This window comes from Nicotiana sylvestris, chromosome 4, assembly GCF_000393655.2.
Source record: "Nicotiana sylvestris chromosome 4, ASM39365v2, whole genome shotgun sequence".
NCBI lineage: Eukaryota > Viridiplantae > Streptophyta > Magnoliopsida > Solanales > Solanaceae > Nicotiana > Nicotiana sylvestris.
Window position 1 is genome coordinate 111,729,232 of NC_091060.1, and position 14,951 is coordinate 111,744,182.

The window sequence follows — 14,951 nt, forward strand, 5'->3', positions numbered from 1 at the left end:
CTTAGCATTAATTATTATAGAATTAAAAGGTAAGTAAAATAATCAAAGATTAAAAAGTTGATACGGGTTAGATTAGTCAAATTATTATTCTTATTACTCCATCTATTTTAATTTATATGACATATTTCACTTATCAAGAATCAATTAATCTTTAAAAGCTAAATTGGATTAGTTGAACTAAGTATTTTTAAAAAGTTGCAATATTTGTCATGCGAATATGATTAAAATATATTTTAAAATAGGAAAAATACATAAGATGCACCCTGAACTTGTTTCGAAAAGTCAGTTTCTAATTCAACCTTTACGGATGTTCCTTTTTCATTCTATACTTGTCCGAAATGAATTTAATACCTCCTTGAAATATGACATGACAAAAGGAAAAAAATAATTTCTTAAACGTGAGTGAAGAGCCTAAAAATATTATAAACCCATTAAATTGTATATGTGTCAAATATTTATTGGACAATCTGTCCTTACACTTAATTAGACGTGGCCCTGTTTTCTTTTACGTTTCTTTTTCCTTTTATTTCTCTAACTTTTCCTCTCTCTTCCTTCTATTTTTCCATTAGCAAAACCTCCATTGCTGCCTATCCTCCTTCCTCTTCCCAATAGAAAATTAAGATGAAAAAATTAACCAGAGATTGTAAAATCATCAGTTGTATTTCAACTTTGACAATTGAAAACCCCTGAAAATGCATTAACATGGAAAAACTCAATTAAACTGTATAACTCCACCAGATGTTGGCCGAAAAAAATTCTTCCGGTGCCCCCGAGCTTCTATTTTCTCCGGTCAGCCTCCAATCCAACCACAGTCATATCTCTCTTCTCAACCCCTTTACTCTTGGTATTACAATGCCAAAAATCTCAATTAACTTGAAACTAATTTATCTAAATCTAAATTTTTTAATTGGGGGGAAGGATTGTACTGCACGAAGGGAGCCTGAGAGAAGATATTTTCAGTGTCCATTATGCAACCGCATACCTGTCGCATACCTGCTCAGAAGTGCCCAGTTCCGGAGGGCCATTATACGGCCCATTTTACGGACCACGGAAGTGTTATGCGACCGTAGATCTACATCAGGGCTTCATTTTTCTAATTTTATAACCCGACCTCATTTCATTTTATCTAGCCATAGAGGTCATTTTTGAGGGATTATCTGATATTTTGGAGAGAGGAGAGGGCTATTCTAGAGAGAAAAAGTGAAGGATTCAAGGATTTCACTACTCAACCTGGATCAAGCCTTGGAATCTCATCAAGAGGAACTTGCTAGGGTTTCTAAAAGGTAAGAATTTCTTCCTACAATTCTCCAATTTTGAATTTTGGGTTGGTTTTGGGTGATGAGAGTAGATATATCATAAACATGAGCTAATAGGGATTGTGGAGAAGCTGTTGGACAACCTTGGGTGGTTTTTGTTGTTGAATTGGTTGAGGAAAGGTTGTGTTGTTATTGTAGCAGCCATTGCCATACGAATTCCTCTAATCGTGCTTGTACTTCTCCCCTCTTCTATAGATTGACATCATTAATAGTGTCGGAACGTTATTGTTACACCACGGAAAGCTCTTTTGAAGTATGAAGGCTAAACATTTCTTCTAGTATTGGAATTCTCGTATTCTTATAAAACTCCATCGTGTGTCGTCCGAACTTGAAACACCTTTGAGGTGGGATATTCAAGCTAGTAAATTGATCCCCAAATTGCATAACATGTCAAAACCCTCGTGTATTAATGATTCTCTATTTTGATTTAATTACGTCATACCCCTTTTGGGAAGAAAGTTTTGTACGAAGTCAATGTGATCAAATTCTTATATCTCATATGATAAAATCTTATGAACTTATATTTGTTATGGCCAAAGGTGCCAAAGGGTTTGATTTGAAAGGAAATATTTTGTACAACTATTATTTGTTTTTTGAGAATCCAGATTGTAGTACTGTGAATACACCTCCACCCGCACACATTATGATGAAGCGGCAGGGCCACTTTGTGTAGAGATTGTGGTATTGTTAATACACCTCCACCCGTACACATTGGGTGAGATGGTAGGACCACTTTGTGTAAAGATTTTGGTATTGTCATTATACCTCCACCCACATACATTGGAGTGAGACGGCGGGGCTGTTTTGAGTAGAGATTGTGATATTGTGAATACACCTCAACCAACACATATTGGAGTGAGGCGGTGGGGCTGCTTTGTGTAGAGATTGTGGTATTGTAAATACACCTCCACCTGCACACATTTGGTGAAGCGGGAGGGCTGCTTTGTATAAAAAATTTGGTATTGTAATTACACCTCCACCCGCATACATTGGGATGAGGCGGCGGAGCCGCATTGTGTAGAGATTGTTACAGAGGATCCCCCAACTTGAAATTTATAAATGTTATTGAAAGCTTTTAAATGAATTTTCAATGGATTTAACGGTTATCTAAGCTCTTTTATTGTTTCCATGATTCATCACATTTATGTTGCACGTTCAAATTCTTGAAGGGGTGTTTGGTTTTTCATACTAGTACTATTCGACATGTACTAATAATTCTTTTGCCAGGGGCGCTGCATCTTTAATGGTTGCAAGTGGTTCTACAGCAGGCGACTTTGATCAGTGATAGCGGTGCACTCTCTTCCCAACTGACTTGGTGAACCCCACTTCATTTCGGGGTCGTGTATCTTTTGTTCTTTGTGTATTACGTTTTGAGGTATAGTCAGGGCCTTATTATCGTCACTATCATATTACTCTTTTGTATCTATTAGAGGTTCTGTGGACATAGTGTGGGTTATATGTTGGTGTTGCGAATGTCAGACTAGAAATGTTGTGTTTATTCCACTTCGAACCATAAAAGTGTATGTAGTTTTTAGACTTATAAATAATGTAACTAACGGTAATGAATTGGTAATGCTCACATGATCTTTTCCTAGTCTAATTAATGAAATAGATCACTTCTCTATTCATAGGGTGAGTTCGGGTAGAAGGTATTATACAGGCTTGCTCGACCGGGTTATTTCAGATGAGCGTCGATCGCGCTCTTTGAGGTCGGGGCGTGACTAAAGGAGTAAAAATTAAAAAAAAAAGTTAAAATTAAATTGAATCTATTGGGGTAATACGTGGCCAAGACATAAGGTGAGTGTGCAACACCTTCCACCGTGCGACTAGTTGTATATGTCTCAGGGAGATATTAAATTCATTTCGGACAAATATAAGGTGGAAAAAGAACGTCCGTAAAGGTTGAGTTGAAAACTAACTTTTGGGGACACGTTCAGGGTGCAACTTATATACTATCCCTTTAAAATATTGATCAAGCTTTATATAGTTAGAATCTCGAAAAGCAAACTGTGTCACATAAATTAAAAGTGATGGAGTAATACTTTTCTAATGGGCATGTACTCAGAGACGTATGCAGGATTGTTTTGCAAGCAATATCGATATTTAAAGAAGTTAACAAATTAATAAATCGCTATAACAACATCATATATAAAGAAACACAATACAAGCACACTACTATAACTTGTTTAAAGGTTGTTCGGATAATCCAATTCTAGAATGGTTTCAAGTTACTTGTTTCAATAATTATGTGCCAGCTCAAATGGTTTAGTTTTTCCATTTCAGATAAGGGATCGAAGGTTTAACCCTTGTTCGTTACAATATTTGTCAAGAAGAAAGATGAAATTTATAAAAATAAAAGTATCCTTCAGAACTCAATCCCATGTCTTCTGTAATAAATTTGAAGCATTGAACCAGTGAGCCAAAGCTGCTTTTTATGTTAAGCTTTGTCATTCCTTCATAGATGAGTGATTCTCTATGTACAACAAAAACTTTAAAGAAATTACGGTGCTTGCCTGCTTGCCTATAAAAAATTTGGGCAACAAAGCACTTAAAGCAGACTCAAGAATGGCGAAGAATTACACACTAGGTATTTTTTCTAATTCTGCCTAAGTTTGTTGGGCAGAGTTATTTGGTATATGCACTGGTGGAAGTTCGCAATTACTTGATAGAAATTAGTCGAGGTGCATGCAAATTAGGTCGGATAGTGCTGCAGATATCTCCCCATGCTCCCATAGCTCGATCAGTGGTAGAGCTACAAGTATGTATGTATGTGTGTGTGTATATATATATATATATATGTAACGATCCGACTGGTCATTTTGATATTTTGTACTTTGCTCGTCGGTTCTCAGGCATGGCTTGTCCCGTGTGATGTATTATGACTTATGTAAATCGTTGGTTTTGGTTTTCAGGGTAATCGGAATGAATTTGGAAGAATAGTTCTCAGTTTGAAGCTTGAAATTTGAAAAGTTTGACCAAGATTTGACTTGTTAGTATATGATCTCAAATCAAAATTTTTATGATTTGATTAGCTCCGTTAGGTGATTTGGGACTTAGGAGCATGATCGGAATGCATTTTGGAAGTCCGTGGAAGGTTTAGGCTTGAATTGACGAAATTGAGATTTTGGCGTTTTTCGGTTGATAGGTGAGATTTTGATATAGAGCTCGGAATGGAATTTTGGAAGTTGCAGTAGCTTCGTTGTATCATTTGTGATGTGTGTACAAAATTTCAGGTCATTCAAACGTGGTATGGTTGTGTTTTTAATCAAAAGCGAAATTTGGAAGTTCTTGAAATTCTTAGGCTTGAATCCGATGTGATTTTGGTGTTTTGATGTTGTTTTGAGCGTTCCGAAGGTTGGAACAAGTTTGAATGATGTTATGGGATATGCTGGCATGTTTGGTTGAGGTCCCGAGGGACTCGGGTGAGTTTCAGGTGGTCAATCGGACCATTTCATATTATTTGGAGTTGCAGGTTTTGAGTTTCAGCTGTTGCAGAGAATTCTCCTTCGCAATCGTGTAGGGAGTCTTGCGATCGCGTAGGGATGTGATGAGGGCAAATGAGTCGCGATCGCGTGAGTTGGGCGAATGGTGCATTGCGTTCACGTGGATTTATTTGTGTTCACATAGGTTTTCAGTTATGAGCATCGCGTTCGCGTGGACCTCACCGCGTTCGCGTAGAGTAAATTTGAGGGCCTGGTAGATTGTGCTTCGCGATCGCGAAGGAAGTCCCGCAATCGCGATGAAGGATTTCAGGCCTGGGGCAGAATGTTTAAAAAGTGAGTTCGCGATTTTTGGTCTATTTTCTCCATTGTTGAGCAATTTTGGAGCTTTTGAGAATGATTGAAGAGGGAATCGAAGGGAAACACTTGGAGGTAAGATTTTTGAACTCAATACTCGATCCTATGTTGATTCTTACTTGTTTAATCATGAAATATGTGGAAATTAAAGCCTAAAATTGGGAAATTAGGGTTTGGATTTAGAGAGTGTAAATTGGGAATTTGAAGGGGCAATTGAGGTCCAATTTTGATGTTCTTGGTATGTATAGACTTGGGAGAGGATGAGGATTTCCATGATGTTAATTTCGTCAGATTTTGAGACGTGGGCTTGGGGCCGGGTTTGAGCAATTTTAGGATTTTTGATGTAAATTGAATATTTTCGAGTGGGCTTTGTTCCCTTAGCATATTCTATTGGTTATGTACTGATTGTGGCTAGATTTGGAGCATTCGGAGTCGATTCGTGAGGGAAAAGGCATCGCGGGCTAGAGTTTGGACCGGATCGAGGTAAGTAATGATTGTAAATACTGTCCTGAGGATTTGAAACCCCGGATTTCACATCATTATGCTATTTTGAGGTGACACACACACTAGATGACGAGCGTTGAGTCGTGCTCCATTGGGGATTGTGACTTGGTACGTCCCGTACGACTGTTAAGTCGCGTATTTGATTTGAAATCTTATGATATTCTATATTTAGAGTTTGATATTATATTTTGGGTTGTATGCCACGTTTGGGGCCTTATGCTAACCTGTTGAGACCCTTAGGGGCATGTTACTATTTTTCCTCACTCCATTTGTTTTGAAAGCATATCCTCAGTCATGATTTACCTGTTTATTATTTAAACCTGGTTTTATCACTTAATTCTTAAAATGTGAAAACTGTTGGGCTGAATTCCCTATTTTACTGATGGACCGAGTGACTGTGAGGGTATTGAATAAGATAGACCGAGGGTCTGATAGTGAGATTAATGACTGAGAGAGGCCGAGGGCCTGGTTGTGAGGATTTTATATTTACGTATCGGGCTGCACGCCACACATACACACACACACACACACATACATATATATATATATATATATATATATATATATATGTATGTGTGTGTGTGTGTGTGGATCGGGCTGCACGCCGCAGCGATATAACGTTTGGGCTGTAGGAGCCCCTCCGGAGTCTGCACACCCCTAATGAGCGCAGTCGACTATATTTATGAATCGGGCTGCATGCCGCAACGATATATGGATCGGGCTGCATCACAGTGGTTACTATATGGTACTTATTGAGTGTGAGTGTTGAGCGTGAGCGCTGACTGATGAGAGTTGAGTCTCGAGTGCTGAGAGACTTGCCCGAGGGGCCGTATACATATATGAGTGATGCTTTGCCCGAGGGGCCTGTTTTGATGTAATTGTTGTTTTCACTCCTCTTTATACTGAGTCTCTATTGAAAATGTTGAACAAATATTTTTAAATAACTTTCATTTAAGCTGCAGTTTTTATGAGATATTCGGTATTTAATCACTGATTTGGCTTTGTTATTTCCACTGAGATTTTTATGTTATGAGGTGTTTATGATTCCTGATTTGCTCGAGTGGTTGTTTACGAATTATGTTTTGCCCAAGGGGCCGATTATAGTTTTCATCTCTTTTATTATAAATGGTATTGAATCCCTACTGAAACTGTTGGAAGGTATTTTCAACTGATTTTTACCAAAAGCTAGATTTTAAATGAGACGATTGACTCGTATTCTGATTTGAAAGCCTGTTGTGCTTATTGAGTTTATCATAAATATGGATTCATCGTTTTTTACCGCTCAGTCTTTATTTACTCTTATTACTTAATGGGTTGGAGTACTCACATTATTCCCTGTACCTCGTGTGCAGATTCAGGTATTTCGGAACCCGGTAGCGGGTGTTGATTACGCAGACGCGGAGTCATCAGAGTTAGCAAGGTGGTTGCACGATGTTCGCAACATTGCTTCCTTCCTCTCATTTTCATTACTGTACTTAGTATATTTTTGACTGTTTTTGTTGTATTCAGACCATGGTAGATGCTCATGGCTAGTGACACCCCGATGTCGGGCTTGTGTAATTATTCCGCACTTTTCTTTTAAATTTTCATTATGAGATTATTGGTTTATAAATGGTATAAAAATAACTTTTATTGGAAAATGGCTGATTCGGGAGTTGTGTCAGCTGGCCTAGTTTCACAATAGGCGCCATCACGACCGGGTCGATTTTGGGTCGTGACATATATACACACACACAAAAAAAAAAACCTTTGGCCTTTTTGTAGGTTTAGTTCTATAGGGAATATTAGGGTTAACTAATAACCCTATTGGGCCTTAAAGAACCCCTTATGGGTGGATCCAATAAAATCGAACTTGTTGATTTAAGGAATTTTTACCTCCTATAGCAAAGGTAAACACCTTATTTATTTTAAATAAATACCATTTTAAAAAATTATATTCTATAGATACCTTTTAATGTTTATAGCAAAATATTTAATTTTGGTTACCTCCTACCCCTAAGCCACTAAATACGCTATTTTTTATTTTTCTCTCTCTTTTTTTAGATTTTTCTCTCACATAATTAACGCATTTCATATAAACATCTCACTCCACGTTCTTTCTCTCTCTACTTTGATACATGCCATTCTCTTCCCCCATTCCTTGAAACCACGATGCTCAATCTCAAAATTCCTCTCCCCCACATCACCTACCATTAGTGAAGGGATGATAACAATTGGAGTAATATATATTTGGGATAAATACACATCTTCCTGAATCTGCGTTCTGTTTGATCACTTCGCTTCCAACGGGATTGTGATTAAGTATGCTACTGCATCTTACTCTTATTCAGAGATTCACTTCACTTCGCTTCGCTTCCAACTGTAAACAATTTTTACTCTCGGAATAGATCACTTTCGCAGTAGCATTCTCGGAGATTCAGGGTTTTTGCTCTACGGCGGATTCGCCAGAAATCAGGGTTTGTTCTTGAACAAAGACGACGGAGTTTGGGGCTGAGCAACTTGATTTTCTGTTAATATATTTCAATGTATTTTCAACGTATCACGCTGTATTTTTATATATTTCATTGTATTAATTGTCTTTTTTTATTGTTATTCAATGTATCTCGCAGTATTCTATGTATTTCATTGTATTCATTGTCTTTTTTATTGTATTTCAATATATCCCATTGTATTCTATGTATTTCATTGTATTCATTCTCTCACTATATGCCATGAATGTATTCATATATATTTTTTAATTAATATAATTTATATATTCAGATGTATTATATAATTTCTTTGAAGATTACTATGTTTTTGGGTATTTTTCGGTTAAGAATATTTTTTATAAACGGAAATACAAAATTTGTGTGTTATAATTGAATTTGTTGAGTTATATTAGGAGTCTGTTATGTTAATTGATTCACTTTTCGTTTAAAAACAGTGTAATCCCATGTTTCACGCCGTGAATACAGTCGAATACAATAATCTATCCAGCTGTAATCCCATGTTTCATGCCATGAATACAGTTGAATACACTTGAATACAACATCTAATTAGCTGGACTTTCCTAATTCACGCCTATTTTTGCTACTGTAGTCATGAATACAGTAGCTTAAATACATATAATATATATTATAACAACAGAAAACGTATCTACAATCCGTAATATAGTAAATAGTATCTATAGATAGCTAGTTACCACTAAAAGATAGTACTATATGAAAATTTCTCTTGATTTAATTAGGTCAATTGCCCATTTGCCCAAAAATAATAATAATGACTATACATCAATCATAATGGGCTTCCCAATTGCTTAAAATGTTAGTTTGTTTAACATTAAATTTATTTGTTAATTTGCTCAGCATGCTTTAAAGTGTTAATTTGTTTAACATTAAATTTATTTGTTAATTTTTTTTAACATGTTTGAAATGTTAATTTGTTTTAATATTACTTTGGTTAATTAGTTAACACATGCTTTATATTAATTTGTTGAGCATGAAATCAAATATTAATTAGTTTAGTATTAAAATTACTTATTAATTTGTTTAACATGTATGATATGTTAAGTAGTTTAACATTAAAGTAAATATTATGTAAAATTGTATATCATGTAATTAATAAATGTTAATTAGTTTGACATTAATTCTGTAAGCATGCTCATTTGAGTTATCTGTTAACTTATGATCCATATGAGATTATAAAATCATGACACATAATTATATTATCATAAACATGATTAAGACGCTTAGCTAGATAATTGAATAGGTTAATTTTCATAATATTTTAATTTTTGGACGATGATTGGGAACATAGTGAACTTTTGACTCCATGATTAATATATGTATTTATTAACTTAATCAATTGATGTTTAGTGTCAATTTATGTATGTATGTTGAACATCATACCTTGCGTTATTTTTTTCATGATCCTCATAATATTTTTTATTTTGTTAAGGAATGACTACTGCTTCGAAACATATTGTTGCTGAGCTCAACAAAGGGTTGAAACTCAATGGTGACAACTATGAAACCTGGAGCTTGAAAGTCCAGTATGTGCTAGAGGAGCAAGAGGCTCTGGAGGCCATTAACAATGTCATGAATGAGCCTGAGGAAGGAAACACTGCTCAGCATGTGCGTGAGCGTGAAACCTGTGACAGTTGGAAGAAAAAGAACTCCATTGCTCGCATTACGTTGTTGAACACCTTGGATGATGACATCCTAAGGAGTTTAAGGATCACCAAAGAGCTATGGATCTTTGGAATGCTTTGAGGAAAAAGTTTTGACCTGTTCCACTGCAAGGCTACGATCCTTAACGATCAAATTTGATTCATATAAGAAACACCCAGAACATTCAATGAAAACACATCTGAGGAAAATGACAAATATGATTGGGAGTCGAAAGATGCTGGTCATGTGTTGATTGATGAACAATAAATCCAAGTTGTCATACACTATTTACCTAGTTCTTGGGATCATATGAAAATGAATTTGACCCATAATGAGCGAATCACAACTCTGGAAAATGTCCGGAGGCATCTTGAGTTAGAGGAGGAACGACTTGACGCTGCAAAGCCTATAGCTGAGTTGCACATGACAACAACCTCCAAAATCAAGAGTGATTCAAAGAAAAGGAACTGGGGAAAGAAGAGAGGGCCACCTCAAGCTCAGCAAGTTCAGCCTGCTAAAAGGGAAAATACTGAAAAGGGCAAGAACATGTGTCCCAAACATGTCAAAGTTGCTAAACAGAAATGCTATAATTGTGACAAAAAGGGTCAATATGCGAGAGATTGCTCTAAGCCTCCTAAAAAGGTATTTCACCCGATGCTCGAATTAGTGAACTTTGTGTTTCTAGTTCTATTTTTTTTAATTGAATCTAATCCTTTATGGATTGTAGACTTAGGAGCAATGGACCACATAGACTGGGAATGCAGTGCCTTTGTTGAATTTTAGCGAGTTCCACGTGGAGCAAAGTGGATATATGTGAGCAACAACAATAAAGTTGATATTGAAGGGATCGATACATGCAAGTTAGTCCTGCGTGGTGGTCGAGACCTAATACTACATGATGTTCTCTTTGCACCAACAATTCTCCAGAATGTTATTTCAGTTTCAGTTTTACTTAAGCTAAGATTTGACTTATTTTGTCTTGGCAATTCTACCAAGTAGACTTTGGTTCAACTTTATTTGGTTTTGATCATGTGACTGGAGATTTAATTAGTATGAGTTTGGATTATGATTCATTTAATAATAATGCTAGTGATAACTAGGGTTTTGACGCATTTTATACTCCTTCTTGCTTATGCTTATGCTTTGATTAGAAATTCATACAAAATAGTCCCGAAAGCTCACAAGTTGTGCTTGATTGCAGGTTTGATCAACAAAGTGACAAAATGTCAAATATCAGCTCAAAAGGAGTAAAACCTGTACAAGTGCCAAAGGCAAGAAAAGCTCAGGCAAAACACGCCCAGTACGGCTGCACACCACTTTGTGCGGCCCGCACTAGGAGATTCAGAGAGCATGATTTCTAGGCTAAGAGGCAGTGTGGCCGCATTAGGTTTTGTGCGGTCTGCACTGAAGGCAATGCGGTCGCACAACCATTTTGTGAGGTCCGCAGAGCTGAGAATCATAGAAGTGATAAGTTAGAGATTTCAAGCCAATGCGGTCCGCAGTCCATTTTGTGCGGACTGCACTAGAAGCCTCTGCGGCCGCAATCCATTCTGTGCGGTCTGCAGAGCCCGAGTTCATAGAGTCAAATCTTTAAGTCCAGAGCCCTAGTGCGGACGCACACCATTTTGTGCGGTCCGTACTAATCCTGCAGGAGCATTTTTGTCCAAATTTTTTAGCTTAGTATAAATAGATTCTTTTTCCATTTTTAGATCATCAGGTAGTTTTTAGGAGCAGCTGCGCTCATGGGAACGACTCTTGTAGCCATTTTGGGCAATTTTATCTACTTTGCAACATTGAATCTTTATTTTTATCTTAGTAATTAATTAATATGAGTTTATCTTCTTCTATTTCTTGCTTTTCTTCTTCAATTATGAGTAGCTAGATCCATAAGGTAGGGTTGTGGCTCAACCCTAGTGTGGGTAATTGATGGGTCTTGTATTTTAGGGCTAAATTGACTATGAGTGTTTGATATTTGGGTCAATTTCATGGTTAATTGCTGAATTAGTGGTTGCAAACACTAGTTTGTGTTTAGTTGACTAGGGCTCTTCTTGAGAAAGAGAGCCTAAGTCTCCGAAATTGATCCAACAAGGAATTGGGGCATACTCAAGAGATTGATAGCCCCAATTAAAAGGTTAAACCTTGAGAGAGTAATACCTAACTTGAACCCTAGTTTCTTGTGCAAATTTACATACCCAATTAGTCTTGAGAAAGTCAATTAGGCAAAATCACTTAAACCACCGAGAGGTGTAGAGTGGGTAAATTAGTTCAACGACTATATCATACTCCCCAATTATGTCAAACGTTCCTTAGACTCAAGTACCCGTCAATTGACCACCTAGGTGGATGTCACTACCCTAGTGCCCTTTAAACCATTTGAACAATCCGTAGCATTCAACTCTTATCTTAATCTAGTTGCATTTACAATTTGTAGTTTGATAAAAGTAGAATTATAAAGAAAACCCCAAAAATGATTAGAAGTGTAATTTGGAACACATACGCAATCCTAAACTAGATAGATACTCGACTCCAATTATAGCTCTCTATGGATATCGATCCAGACCCAAAATTGGGTAAAAGCTACTCCGACCATCTCTTGCTACATAATTAGTAGTGCGGAGTAGGCCGCGACCACTTTTTGGCGCCGTTGCCGGGGAGCTAACAGTTTTGGCTATCTATTTAGTTAGTTTTGTGTATTGTTCTTCTTTCTTTTTTTTTTGTTACTTACTTGTTTGGGCCACAACTCAGGTACCAAATGGCAGCGAACATCACTATTGAACCTCTTGGAAACGTGATTGCGGGGGAGGAGGTCGATGATGTCGGAGAAGATGAGGTGCCTCTTGTACCTCGAGGATAACGTAGAGGTCGCAATGCCAATGCTAATCCGAATGGTGATGTTCCAGACCCTCCTCTGCCACCTCCAAGAATGCCCCCCAGAGTACTTCTAACTAGGGCTATGCGAGTGCTATTGTCCCACCCCGAATCCGGGCGGGCAATTTTCAAATAACCAACGTGATGTTGACCTTACTTGAGCAGCGTGGGTAATTCACGGGCGCTGCAGATCAAAATGCCTACAAACATCTCAAGGGGTTCGTGGATACATGTTGGGGGAGCAAGCAGACGAATGTGTCCGAGGATGCTCTTAGGTTGAGGCTTTTCCCATTCTCACTTCAGGGGAAGGCATTAGATTGGCTTGAGAGACTTCCCAACCATTCCATCACAACTTGGGATGAGTTGGCAGATAAATTCATTGTTAAATTTTTCTCGCCGGGGCATATGGAGGCATTGCTTGATGAGATATTGGCTTTCAAGCAAGATCCCACAGAACCTTTGCATGAGATTTGGGAGCGGTATAGAACGATGGTGAAGGAACGCCCCAATAATGATATGACCGAGGCTATGATACAACAAACTTTCTACCGGGGCATCAATACAACAAATCAGTGCATAGTGAACCAACTTGCCAGGGGCAACTTTATGAAGCTGTCGTATGATGAGGCATGCGATGTACTTGATGATATGGCTGACACTTCTTCTGCATGGCAAAATAGAGCCAATGTGCCTCAAGGTGACCCTATAGTTATTCATTTGCATAAGGAATTACATGACCATGGGCAAGCTATAGCGGAGTTGACAACTACTATGAATCAATTGGCTAAGGCATAGTTGCAACAAGTCCAAAATCCTCGCTAAGTGAATGCCATGGAGGGTATTAATATGCTTTTCAACAAGAGAAGGCAAAGAAGGTAACAAAACCAAGGGAATTCTGAGCAATTTGTTGATGACTGTGATGGGTTTCATAATGATGGTTATGATGACCAAAGTGAAGAGGTTCAATATGTGAATAATTATCAAGGCCAACGGAGCAACTCTTCCAACCAATAGCAATGGAGACCTCAAGGAAATTGGGGCAACCAACAACAAAATAGTGGTAATTGGGGGAACAACAACCAAAACAACAACTGAGGCAATCAGAACAATAATCAAGGCAACCAAGGGAATTGGAATGGTAATAATAATAATTGGGGTGACAACAATAATCAAGGAGGATGGAACAATGGAAACCAGGGAAACAAGGGGCAAGGCTTTCAAAGGCCCCCAATGTACCAATAACCGAACAATCCACCCCCATTTCCATATCAAGGTCCTAGTTCTTTGGGTAATGATATGGGTAGAATTGAAATGATGTTCGATCAGATGATGAAGAAGAATGCGAATTCTAATGCACAGTTGGCTTCCCACAATACCTCTATCAGAAACTTGGAGGTACAATTAGGCCAAATCTCTCAGTCATTGAATACTCGCCCGAAGGGTGCTCTACCAAGTGATATGGTAGTGAACCCAAAAGGTGGGAAAAATCATGTCATGGCGGTTACAACAAGAAGTGGCAGAGACGGTGATGTGAATGCCTCTAAACAAAAGCAAATCGTGGATGATGATGTTGAGTTGCAAGAAGAGAAAATCCCTTTGGTAGTTAAAGATGTGGTTGATGAAAATGTGAGCAATGAAGTGAGAATTGATATTCAAGAAGTCGAGGTGGAAACTCAAAATGATGTGAACCCGCCTAGGGAACACATAATTGACATGCCGGAGCCGGTTGTGCCAAAAGCCAAGGCTCCTTTGCCAAGGCCACCTCCACCTTATCCTCAAAGGCTCACGAAGTAGAAAAATGATAATCAGTTCAAAAAGTTCATTGATATGATGAAGAGCTTGTCCATCAATGTGCCTTTGGTGTAGGCTCTTGAATAAATGTCGGGCTATGCAAAGTTCATGAAAGACTTGGTCACGAAGAAGCGTTCTATGAATTATGAAACTATAAAGATGACTCACCAAGTTAGTGCTATAGTGCATTTTATGGCCCCGAAGCTTGAAGATCTCATTGCTTTTACCATTCCTTGCACCATTGGGAGTGCAAATTTTGCCAAGGCTCTTTGTGATTTGGGAGCTAGTATCAACTTGATGCCTTACTCAGTTTTTAAAACCTTGGGTATTGGGCAACCTAGACCGACTTCCATGAGGTTACAAATGGCAGATAGATCGATGAAGAGACCTTTGGGTATTATTGATGATGTGCTTGTCTGAGTGGACAAATTTATCTTGCCAGCTGACTTTGTGATCTTGGATTGTGAGGTGGACTACGAGGTTCCTATCATATTGGGAAGACCTTTCCTAGATACGAGGAAGGCATT

General features: G+C 37.9%; 1 long non-coding RNA gene across 1 annotated transcript; it reads left to right on the forward strand.

Moving 5' to 3' along the window:
• Nucleotides 1-563: 563 nt before the first annotated feature.
• Nucleotides 564-2,895, forward strand: LOC104226400 (uncharacterized). Its single transcript, XR_710837.1, has 2 exons — nt 564-1,283; nt 2,544-2,895. It is a non-coding gene; the product is annotated as an uncharacterized lncRNA (long non-coding RNA).
• Nucleotides 2,896-14,951: the final 12,056 nt, after the last annotated feature.